Below are 12729 nucleotides of genomic sequence, written 5' to 3'. Positions count from 1 at the left end.
GTCAACTATCTATTAAAAAGAAAGAATGATTTAAACTTATATTTCCCAAATCAGTGCAGTGAATGGATTCCTTTTTAAGAAATTGTTAAGGTCTTGCTTTTAGGATTTGTTAGGGAACATCATGCCGATAGTTAACAAATGTTGTGGTCTTGAGTCTGGAGGCAGCCTGGAGGTAGAATTCAGTCCTCTTGTTTTCCCTTTTCTTTCAAGTCAGCTGATTGGGTAAGGCCCATCCACACAATAGAGGGTAATCTGCTATACTCAAAGTCTACTTTCTTTTTTGAAACAAAGTCTCTCTCTGTTGCCCAGGCTGGAACAGATGCAATCTCAGCTAGCTGCAACCTCCGCCTCCCGGGTTCAAGCGATTTTTATGCCTCAGCCTCCTGAGTAGCTGGAATTACAGGCATGTGCCACCACGCCTAGCTAATTTTTGTATTTTTAGTAGAGACAGGTTTCACCAGGTTGGCCAGGCAGGTCTTATTCTCAGGTGATACTCCTGCTTCTGCCTCCCAAAGTGGTGGGATTACAGGCCTGAGCCATAGTGCCCAACCTAGGCAAAGTCTACTGATTTAAATCTTAATCACATCTAACACCTTCACAGAAACTTCTAGACTGATGTTTGACCAAGCAACTCTGACCAAGCAACTCTGAAACTTTGACCAAGAGTTTGACCAAGCAACTCTGCATTCTAACCTAGTCTAGTTGATACATAAAATTAACCATAACACCTGTGTGGTGGCCTGGAGATACCTCTGAAGGCAGTAAGCTGAGGCATTCGTTGTGCTCATCTTGTTTCGCATTTCTCAGAGATCACTGTCCTTCATTGCCTAATGTTCATTGTTTCAGATTTTGCCATTTTAGAAATTTTTGGTTGATTCAGGTGGAATAGTAACTCTGGTTCCTGTCACTCTATCCTGGCCAGAGGTTTTCACTTCCCACACTTATCAGATTTAAAGTTCAAAGTGAATCATGTTGGAAGAAACAAGAAGACACACTACGATTCCAAAAAAATCTTGTTTCCAAGCAGAGGTGTTAATGGTTGTCTGAGTCTTTTGTTAGATTTGTTCCTAACCTTCCAGGTGTGTACTGGGGTCTAGAGTAGTGCATGATTAATTATGTGAATGTCAGATCTGGAAAAGATATTTAGTACTATTACTTCCATTTTCCACTCAGCAGTGAGAAAACTTTTCTGAAAGTGTTGTGATTATTACATGTTTTTCCCTCTTTTAATCCTCTAATATGTTGCATGAGATTAATGAATTTTATAATATTCATTGACACATGTCCATTCCTTTAACAAACTCCACCTTTTAGTCACTTCCGGCTGCTATAACAAAATACCATAAACTGGGTGGCTTAAATGACAAGCATTTATTTCTGGAGGCTGTAAGTGCAAGCATTTAGTTCTGGAGGCTCTGGACAAGCATTTAGTTCTGAAGGCTCTGGACAAGCATTTAGTTCTGGAGGCTCTGGAAAAGCATTTAGTTCTGGATGCTGTAAGTGCAAGGTAGGGTGAGAATTGCTGGTGTCATCTTGCCAAGCTACCTTTTAGAGCCTCCTCCCCACCTTGCTCCTTCTCCCAACTCCAACCGTTCTGAACACTCCCAAGCACAGCCCTTCCCTCATTTCTACTTGGCATTCCTATCCATCCTTCCAGATTCGGTCACAGGTGACTGTAACCGAGGACTTCTGCACTCTCTACGCAGGTATAAAGCCTTCTCTGTTCCCTTGGTGAGACAGGAGTCTGAACCATCTCTACATTTTCTGTAGAGAGAACCATTCCCTCTACAGAAAATAATGCGCCACAGAAGCAGAGATTTAGCCTCGATCTTAGAAGTAACACGTCTCCAACTTCATTCTGGGCTCTTCATTTCAAAGAATCAGAGTAGGATCTGAGGATTCCTACTCTCTGGATTTTATTTGTATTCTCTGGATAAAATGCGGATCAGGGGGCCGCGGGAGGCAATCCAACATCTTTAGCCTTTAACGGTCCCAGTTGCTAACGGAGTGGAACAAGTTTATTTTTATAACAGAAATTCCTTCACTACCTCCTTGTTTTCTAAGAAAAGGCGCGTAGCGGTTTCTGGAGTTTGGGAATAGGACGCAGAGATGGGGTAAGGAATTGGAGGCAGTTCAGTAGTTTCCCTAAGTAAAGACAGTAGTTGGTAAAACATTTGCTATCTTTTCTGGAAGGATCTTTCCTGTGTCCTGAAAATCTTTTTTACAAATGAGAAAAGCATTCAGAAAAGGAAGGTCTGGGAGGATGTTTCTTAACTGAAATTTCCTCCTCTAGTCTGTTCTTAATCCTTACCAAATGTCTGCAAGATGCTGGTTAATCAAAATTTCTTGGTGATAGAGGGCTACAAAAAGGGGAAATGAAAATTTTAACGTCCGTTCATGAAAGAATAAATAAATGTTAAAAAAAAAAAAAAAAAAAAAAAAAAAAAACCTGAGGTAAATTTCTATATTCTTTCATAAAAGCAGTTTAAAGACTAATGTTTTTCGAGGTGGGGATGTAGCTCAGTGGTAGAGCGCATGCTTAGCATGCATGAGGTCCCGGGTTCGATCCCCAGCATCTCCAGTGTTTTTGTATTTCTGCTCCGGAACCGTCCTTCTTTTACAGATATAGTCACAGCCTATTTCTGTAGAATCGGAAAATTAATCATATTGCCCCCACTCCCATATTTATATCTTGCTTTGGTTACGCCTGTAGCTCTTTCATTTTTAAAATTTCATTCCTGCCTGGCCAACACGGTGAAACCCCGTCTCTACTAAAAATACATAAATTAGCCAGGCGTGGTGGCAGGCGCCTGTAATCTCAGCTACTTGGGAGGCTGAGGCAGAAGAATCGCTTGAATCCGCGAGGCGGAGGTTGCAGTGAGCGAGATCGCGCCATTGCACTCCAGCCTAGGGGACAAGAGAGAGACTTCGCCTCAAAAAAAAAAAAAAAAAGAAAAGAAAAAGAAAAAGAAATTTATTCCTCTCCATTCTCAGCCGCATTTACATATGATGAGTGACTTTGGACCCTGTTCCATTAGGGCGGTGCTGGAAGGAACATTTACCAATAAAAGGACAATTATCAATAAAAATCCTAAATGGATGTTTTGTGAACGAATTCATCTTTTCACTGAGTTTTGCTGCTGGGTTTGTGGTGGGGGATCCAACGGTAGGCTGAGGTCCGGTCTCAGGTTTCACCTTTTGGGGCTTAGTGGCAAAAATATGGATTTCTCCTCAAGCTCGCAGGAAAGAAAATGTACTCTTCCCAGGCCGGAGGCTACGAAGGTATTGGGTAAATTCAGCATCTCCAAACGTGGCAGTTCTCTCAGAAATCGTACACAAAGAGGTGAAATAGTAGCATTTTGACACTGACGTTTTTCCTTCAGTGACTGCATTTTGCCAGTGAGTTCATAGCGTTCCCATGATTGTGTGGATTTGATCCCTTCTATATTGATCTCTTTTGAAATCTCTAAATTTGCTGCACTGATTCTAAAACTGCTCGCTTCAATTATGCTTCTCAAACAAAAAAACAAAAATACTTCTCTTTTTAAAGCTGGTGCTTTTATACCATGCACGTGTGTGAGGACTTTCTTTGGCTAGCCCTTTTGTGTATTTCGCAGAATACACAAAAATCTCCTTTTGGGATGCCGCGTCTCTTGTATCTTGGTGCTTTAGTCTCAACTTCCAACTTGGGACAATGCAGAGATGCAGTAAGGAATCGGGGGGCAGTTCAGTAGTTTCCCTAAGTAAAAACAGTCGTTGGCAAAACATTTTCCATCTTTTCTGGAAGGATCTTTCCTTTGTCCTGAATATCTTTTTACAAATGAGAAAAGCATTCAGAAATGGAGGGTCTTGGAGAATGTTTCTTAACTGAAATTTCCGTCCCCACTCTGCTCCTAATGTCTGCCCCCAGTGGCCCTCAGTGCCACTCTTTCCCCCATCAGTTCCCTAAATTTATTTCATATAAGAGACCTGGAGAAGTTACACATTTCATTGATTTAATACTTCAGCTACCCACAGGTTAAAGGTGTGCATTCTTTATATCCCCTCCAAGAAAAAAAAATAGATTCTTTTATTTTGGTCACAGAAAGCCTGAGTCTTCCATTTATTCCTTCAGCAAATAATTTAAGTGATAGATTTATAGTTATTTATTTATTTATTTGAATTTTCAGTGCGTAACATGTAACTGTCTTCCCCTTCCCATCTACCATCTTTCTCTTAGGTCCTTTATATTGTCGCAGGGTAGGGCGGTACCCAAAGTCTGCCTTTCATCCCAGTTGACCACAGGTTATAACTTACTTCGTATTTTAGAGATTCTTGCCAAACACTGCCAGATTTCCTCCCTTGAATGTTTAAACTTTCCCAGGTTTGCCCAATACAGACAAGAAAGAAGAGAGAATCACTGTTAAATTTCTGTCTACCCACCATGATGTATTTTATTTCAAATTACTGAGGTTATTGATCACAACCTAAGAATAAACCGTGTGAAGATTTTCCTACATTATGTTGTAGGTCTGCTGTATCTCATTTCTCTTTAACATGAAAATAATAAATTATATTCCTCACTAAATAACCTTGATTCACATCTAATTTTCTCTAGCACAAGACTGTAGGAACCACTAAATGGAGGCTCAGAGCAGTTTCATTCTGGTAACAAAAAGGAGTCTTTTTAGCTTTTCAATGCTAAGGAATAGGACCAGCAAATAAAAGATTTTTCTCCAGGTTTCAGCTGTCCGCTTATTTTTATGTTTTCAGAAAATTGCCCCTTTTCTTTCTTCCTTTTGCTTCTCTTAATATTCTTTCGGGAGAAAAGCTACAGAAAATTAGGCCTGGTTTTACCAATTAAAATAGCGATCTTTTGAAATATTGTTTAAAATTTTTTTAATTTTCCTATCAGGAACCCAGAGTTATACGATCAATTAAAACAAGCCTTTCCTTAGTAAGACAGTCCCAAGTTATCAATTTCCCTTTTCCATGAGATAAGTTTATTTCAATTGTCTTCCCTTGCTTTAAGATGAGGTCAGAGCCATCTCAGACCACTGGCAAATAACCTCAAATTTCGATTTGGGGGAACAGAGTTTAAGGGTCTATTTCTTCCATCCCAGAAGGCCCTGAATTCTTAAGGGATCGGCTTTTCCCCCCAATACCTAGCTTTGCAAAGTAGGGATCTCAAGGAGTGGCAATTCTGATTTCTTAGTCCTGGGACAATTTTGGAAAGACAAAACATAAAATAGAAGCTTCTCTCTACTTGGCAGAACTGTACCTGGTGAGATTAAGTTACATCACTTCCACCGGCCCTTGACTTTTAAAATGTCTGCGAACTGCTCATATGTCTATGACTAAAGGGCCAGTGGATACCGAGATACTGCTTTGACTCTTATTTTCCCTAAGAGCCTCTCCACCGTGGGAAAGCCTCTGGAGTCTCCTAGCCTCCTGCAGGAGCCTCAGTTCTGTATCTCTGCCCCAAAATAGGCCCCAGGCCATGAGTTCTGGCTCTGGAAGCACTAAGGTAGAGCTGCCATCTTTGACTGAGGCTTCTGTCTGTGCCTCTGGGTTAAATGGTTTTACTTCGAGCACTTACTATGCTGGACTTGAATTACTGGTGGGTTTTTGTTTGGTTGTGTTTGGTGGTTTTGTTTTTTTTTTTTTTTTTTTTTTTTGGAGATATCTTCCTCTCTTTATTTCCCTTATGATATGGTTATGTATTTATTTTGTAGTTATTTTATATTTATAATGTCATTTTACATTTATATTGTTGTCATTTAAAATCATATTGGATCTATTGTTGTTGTTGTTCAAGTGGGTAAATTTTTCTCAGAGATATCTCCAATAATAGATATTCATAAGATAAAAATCTTTTTTTTTTTTTTTTTTGTGATGGAATCTTGCTCTGTAGCCCAGGCTGGAGTGCAGTGGCACGATCTCAGCTCACTGCAAGCTCCGCCTCCCGGGTTCACGCCATTCTCCTGCCTCAACCTCCCGAGTAGCTGGGAGTACAGGCACACCACCACGCCCGGCTAATTTTTTGTATTTTTAGTAGAGACAGGGTTTCACCGTGTTAGCCAGGATGGTCTCAATCTCCTGACCTTGTGATCCGCCAGCTTCGGCCTCCCAAAGTGCTAGGATTACAGGCGTGAGCCCCGCGCCCGGCCAAAGATAAAAATCTTTATACAGTCGTGTGTCAATAAGGGGCAAATGTTCTGAGAAATGCATTGTTGGATGATTTCGTCATTGTGCGAACGTCACAGAGTGTACTTATGCAAACCTAGATGATATAGCCGACTATACACCTAGGCTGTGTGGTATAGCCTATTGCTCCTAGGCTACAAAGCTGTACAGCATGTTGCTGAACTGAATACCGTCGGCAATTGCAATACAGTGGTATTTGTGTATCCGAACATACGAAAGGTACAGTAAAAATGTGGTATAAAAGATAAAAATGGGGCCAGGAACAGTGGCACACGACAGTAATCCCAGCACTTTGGGAGGCTAAGGCGGGTTGATCGCTCGAGCCCAGGAGTTGTAGACCAACCTGGGCAACATGGTGAAACCGCATCTCTACAAAATACAAAAATTAGCTGGGTGTGGTGGCACACGCCTGTGGTCACAGCTACTCAAGAGGCTGAGATGGGAAGATCAAGTGAGCCCAAAGGTCGAGGCTGCAGTGAGCTGAGACTGCACCATTGCACTCCATTAAAATGGTACAATCGTACTGGGCACTTGCCATGAATGTGTCTTGCAGGACTGGTAGTAGTTGTTCTTGGTGAGTCAGTGAGTGAGTGGTGAGTCAATGTGAAGACCTAGGACATTACTGTACACTACTGTAGATTTTATAAATGCTATACACTTAGGCTACACGAAACTTATAAAGTATTTATTTCTTCAATAATAAATTAACCTTAACTTATTGTAACTTTTTTACTTTATAAACTTAATTTTTAAAAACTTTTTGACTCTTTTGTAATAACACTTAGCTTAAAACACAAACACCTGGCTTGGCATGGTGGTTTATGCCTGTAATCCCAGCACTTTGGGAGGCTGAGGCATGCTGATCACTGGAGGTCAAGAGTTTGAGACCAGCCTGGCTAACATGGTGAAACCCTGTCTCTACTAAAAATTTTAAAAAATACAAAAGTTAGCCAGATGTGGTGGCGGGCGCCTGTAATCCCAGCTACTCGGGAGGCTGAGGCAGGAGAATCGCTTGAACACGGGAGGCAGAGGTTGCAGTGAGCCAAGATCTCGCCACTGCACTCCAGCCTGGGTGACAGAGTAAGACTCCGTCTCAAAAAACAAAAACAAACAGACAAAAAACCCAAAAGACCACAAACACCTGTAAAGCTGTACAAAAACGTTTTTTCTTTATATCTATATTCCATTAGCTCTTTTCTATTGAAAAGCTTTTTTTTTTTTAACTTTTAAAACTTTTTTTTTTTTTTAAATGAAGACACAAACACACACATTAGGTTAGGCCTAGACAGGGTCAGGATTATCAATATCACCATCTTCCACCTCCAAATCTTGTTCCACTGCAAGTTCTTCAGAGGCAATACCAAGTAGGAAGCTGTCATCTCCTATGATAACAATGCCTTCAAGAATCCCTTGTGAGGGCCTGCCTGAGGCTGTTTCACAGTTAACTATTTTGTAATAAGCAGAAAGAGTACACTGTAAAATAACAATAAAAAGTATAGTATAGTAAATACATAAACCAGTAACATAGTCATTTATTATCATTATCAAGTATTATGTACTGTACATAATTGTATGTACTATATTTTTACACAACTGGCAGAGCAGTAGGTTTGTTTAAACCAGCATCACCATAAACATGTGAATAATGCACTGGACTATGTTACCACAGCTACAATGTCATTAGGTGATCAGAATTTTTCAACTCTATTATAATCAGTCTTATGGGACCACTGTCATCTATGTGGCTCATTGTCGACTACAATGTCCTTATGTGGCATGTAACTGTGTTTCTACCTTTAAATGTCAAGTACTTCATCTTTCCTTCAGTTATATCTGGTTGTTCATCAAGATTTTTAATGCACGTTTATGGTTCAAATAACTATTTCACTTGAGTAGTAATCCAAAGTGTGATGATCTAATATTCATATTCCTAGGCTACTTGACATAATGCAATTTCTTCTCGAAAGCCAATCCATTTGATATAGGACTAGCAATTCTACTGTGCTTAACTGTTATTAAGTACTTTTACTTTCTCTTGCCTCATTGTGGTGAAATCCACACTCAAACATAGCCTTTTCAGGCTGGAAAAGGACCACACTGGGGTACTGTGCTGAGTTGCTTGTGTCAAAGCTACCATTGGAGAAGTTTGAAAGGACTTTCTGGTAACCCAGTGTCACAAATGCTGTATTAAAATCACTGGTGAATGTAGATGGTGTACACATGGTATACCAACCTTATTCACTAGACACTGAATGGCACTTCAATCTCATAACGAAGTTTTATTAGGGCAAAATGTCCAACACTTTAGCATAGATACCTGCCAATTGCCTGCTTTCCACTGACTGACAGTCTTATTCCTCTAGCTGATTTGGTGTTCCCAACTTGCATTTCTCTAGCTTCTCCTTAAGCCCACCCATTCTGCAGGGCCCCTTCTATAGCCACCACCTGTGCCTCTCACTTCTGTGTCCTCCCTCAAAATACCTTCTCCAGTGCACCCACTCCATCCTTTATTCCTAAATTACCTTCCCACCTTAATCTCAGATCACATTCATCTCCATCTTCTGTTCTCCAGATGCTCTTACTTTCCCCCACCTCAACTCATTCACTACACTCACTATAGTAACTCACTACCCTCAGGATCCAGCCAGCTTTGTTCTCCTAGCTCACAGTCTTTGCTTTTACCACCTCCTACGATGGCCTCTTCCACTACCATCCCTATTCTATCCTTCGGTTTCCATCCTTTCTAATTCCTATTCTTAGCTTAACTTTTTTTCCCAGGTTCAAGCTCTCTTCTTCCCACACACCTGTGAGATACTCCCTTTCTGAGTGGTCCTTGCTTATCCCCACCTCTGGTTGTTCTCAGAAACTATGGACTGGGATCGCTAAGCTGACACATACTTTTCCTTGTGCCTTTTATTTTCTTCTATCTTTGAACTCAAATTTTTGTTCAGCTTTTTAATTAGGCATATGAACCTGTCATACTTACTTCACCTCACCTCTTATTTACTAGTTTTCTTTTTAAATAAGTTCATTTTAATAAAGTTTGGGGAAAATCTTAGGACACAACTTAGTTATTTCTCAGAGGATGCTGCTTACTGCAATAGTTTCCTCGGGCTGCTATAACAAAATAACACAAACTAGGCAGCTCAAACAACAGAACTTTATAATCTCACAGTTCTAGAGGCAAGAAGTCCAAGATCGAGGTTTCAGCGGGGTTTGTTCTTTCTGAGGGTTGTGAGGGAGAGTCTGTTTCAGGCCTCTCCTCTAGTTTCTGGTGGTTTTCTGACAATCTTTGAAATTCCTTGTGGATGCATCACCAAATCTCTGCCTTCATGTTCACATGGTATTCTCCCTGCATGTGTGTGTATGTTCAAATTTCCATCCCCCTACTTTTTTTTTGAGATGAAGTCTCGCTCTTGTCCCCAGGCTGGAGTGCAATGGCGTGATCTTGGCTCACTGCAACCTCCGCCTCCCAGGTTCAAGTGATTCTCCTGCCTCAGCATCCCGAGTAGATGGGATTACAGGCCCCTGCCACCACACCCGGCTAATTTTTGTATTTTTAGTGGAGATGGGGTTTCACCATATTGGCAAGGCTGGTCTTGAACTCCTGACCTCAGGTGATCCACCCGCCTCCGCCTCCCAAAGTCCTGGGATTACAGGCGTGAGCCACCACCGCACCCAGACAAATTTCTCGTTTTTATTAGAACACCAGTTATATTGAATCAGGGGTTCACTTTACTCCGTATGACTTCAAGTTAACTAATTACCTCTTTGATTACCTTATTTCCAAATAAGATCACATTCTGAGGTACTGAGGGTAGGATTTAAACATGAATTTTCAGGGGACTAACAGCTACTAACTAGTAGTATAGTAAATCACCCTATTCTCAACAAAGAAAGCATAACTGAGGGTAATATGAAGTCACTGCAGTTGTGACAAATCCCCATGCTCCAGTATTGATATTCATATCCCTCAGTCAGCTGTCTTGGATTCTGATGTTAGTTGAGCACTTTTGCATCAAATTGGCTGGAGATCTCATGTTAATTATTTAGCCTTTCAATTCACTCACATTTTTTTTTTTTTTTTCTTTTTGAGTGCAACTCTATTTGGAGGAGGATCCCATTGGGCTAGTGATATGGTTTGGCTGTGTCCTCACCCAAATTTCATCTTGAATTATAGCTCCCATAATTCCCACATGTTGGGGGAGGGACCCAGTGGGAGATAATAGAATCATAAGGGCTGTTTCCCCCATACTGTTCTCGTGGTAGTAAGTCTCACGAGGTCCAATAATTTTTTTTTTTTTTTTTTTTTTTGAGACGGAGTCTCACTCTGTCACCCAGGCTGGAGTGCAGTGGTGTGATCTCGACTCACTGCATCCTCCACCTCTCGGGTTCAAGCAATTCTCCTGCCTTAGCCTCCTGAGTAGCTGGGATTACAGGCACCCACCACCATGCTCGGCTAATTTTTGTATTTTTAGTAAAGACGGGGTTTCACCATGTTGGACAGGCTGGTCTCCAGCTCCTGACCTCAGGTGATCTGCCTGCCTCAGCCTCCCAAAGTGCTAGGATTATAGGCATGAGCCACTGCGCCCAGCCATATTCTTTATTTTGTTTAAATATCTTGGATTAACTTGAACGTATTCCAGGTGTGTTCAAGTACTAATTGTGACACTAGGGGGGAAAAATCTATTAGGAGTTTTTCCAGCAAAAGTCAAAAAGAAATTTTAAAATTAGTTGAACTGGGCAATGTCAGAAATATACCTAAAACAAAGTATTATGCTTTGAACTTGATTACTGGGACCTGCTAGGCACTCAACTATCACATTGTACTTCTTTTATTGTGATACTGTTTCTTGTTTGATTTTTATCATCTGGCTACCTTGTGCCTAGTTGTGTCTACAGAAGTTATTTCAATGCCTGACACATAGTAGGTATTCAATACATCGTTCTTGTTGGAAAAAACTTGAACAATATTTCCCTGGACATGATGCCATCCCAGTTATATTTTAGTAACTGAAGTTAGTACAATCCTGATCATAAACAATTCAGCTGATTCAAATTCAGAAAGGCTATGATTCCTGGTCCTTATGATTTTGGGGGATGTTGCTTCCCAAACTCAGTAAATATACAGTAACTCTTAATACAGTAACTGTTAGTACAGGTCTAATCATAACAGTTTGTTAATCTATATTAAATTAAAACGTGACTATCTTGGTTAACAGGAAAATAAGTTTATATTCACTACAAAAACATTCTGAATGGGATACGAAACGGCAATGCTCCAAATTTTGGCTCAAGAGAGGAATTAAGAAAGACTTTAGGATTCAAGGGCATTATCTGGCCCAGAGCCCCTTACAGCCTTTGCCAGGTTAAACAGGGAATTTTGTAGTCCTCCCTGTTGTCTTTTTAACATGGCGGGGAAGCTGGGTAATGTGCAGAGACGCTTGCTTTATTTGGTGAACTCACTCCCTCACTTTGGCACCAGCCTCAGTACTAAGCAAAGGCAGAAAACTAGGATACAATCGTTAACAGTTTCAGAATGGATCTTAATTTGGGGATTTTTCAATCAATTAATGTTTGTTTAGCTTCTACAAGGTGCGGATCCATAAGGAAGATATTAGGAAACATCTAATTGAAGCTTGAAGAACCAAAATGAGGAAGGCAGAATTAGGAAAGACCCTGTCCGGTGACGCCTCCCCTTCTGGTTTCCATCTGTGCCCCCTCTCAGGAGCCGCGGGAACACAAGCCTCGAGCAGGCAAAGGCTCTTTGGATTTGAAATACAAAACCGTTAAGTGAGCTCCGACCAGGTCGCCTCCCAGCTGTCGCCTGCTTTCTCTAAAGCAGTGATCTGGCAGCTGTTTGGAGAGTCTGAACGCGTTAACAGTTTTTGTTTTTCAGCGCATCCGTGTGCTATCTTCTAATTGGCCAGAAAAGCCATTAATGTGATGAAAATTCTGAATGATCTGTTTGGCTAGCAAAGCTTTTCACTCCACTTTTAGAATCCAACCACTTGATGATTCGAAATCACCGCAATGCCATGGAATGTAAAAACTGCTCTCGCCACGTCTAGAGACCGATGCCTCTTCCTCCGCTAGGAACACGCTTCATCTCCACTCTCCGATTTCACGGTTTTATTTGCCCTCTGGGACGCGCTGACATTGTTCTAAGCACATTTTCTAAGTGATTGTGTGAGTGTGGGTGTGTTTTGTTGGACTTGAAGGGAGTCTAATTTCTAGAAGTTCCTTTCAGGAGTCTGCCTTTACTGCAAAGTTGATGTATTCGAAAACACAGTAACTCTTAATGGCAACAGAATTTGTCACCTAATTAAGTGCAATTCCGTCATAAAAGAAGCCACAGGGTCTGCACAGCTGGCTCTGTGGCTTAGTTGGCTAAAGCGCCTGTCTCGTAAACAGGAGATCCTGGGTTCGAATCCCAGCGGGGCCTTAGGGTGTGCGTGTTTTTTCTCTTTCCCCCTTTAATAAGGGCCGTCTGTTTTTGTAAATTTATCACAATTTTTAGTCTATAATCCTTAATCACAATAT

At 41.0% G+C, this 12729-nt stretch overlaps 1 long non-coding RNA gene and 2 other non-coding genes across 3 annotated transcripts; all 3 read left to right on the top strand.

The window, feature by feature from the left end:
- Positions 1-2509: 2509 nt before the first annotated feature.
- TRNAA-AGC (transfer RNA alanine (anticodon AGC)) lies at positions 2510-2581 on the top strand. The gene has a single exon. It is a non-coding gene; the product is annotated as a tRNA-Ala (tRNA).
- Positions 2582-6281: 3700 nt separating this feature from the next.
- LOC107975273 (uncharacterized) lies at positions 6282-12371 on the top strand. The gene is made up of 2 exons (XR_001718690.2): positions 6282-6405; positions 11772-12371. It is a non-coding gene; the product is annotated as an uncharacterized LOC107975273 (long non-coding RNA).
- A 186-nt stretch (positions 12372-12557) lies between these two features.
- Positions 12558-12631, top strand: TRNAT-CGU (transfer RNA threonine (anticodon CGU)). Its single transcript has one exon. It is a non-coding gene; the product is annotated as a tRNA-Thr (tRNA).
- Positions 12632-12729: the final 98 nt, after the last annotated feature.

The sequence above is a fragment of the Pan troglodytes genome, chromosome 5 (genome assembly GCF_028858775.2).
Source record: "Pan troglodytes isolate AG18354 chromosome 5, NHGRI_mPanTro3-v2.0_pri, whole genome shotgun sequence".
NCBI classification, from domain to species: domain Eukaryota; kingdom Metazoa; phylum Chordata; class Mammalia; order Primates; family Hominidae; genus Pan; species Pan troglodytes.
The sequence above is the reverse complement of the archived record's forward strand: the minus strand, read 5'-3'. Positions and strand labels throughout refer to the sequence as shown.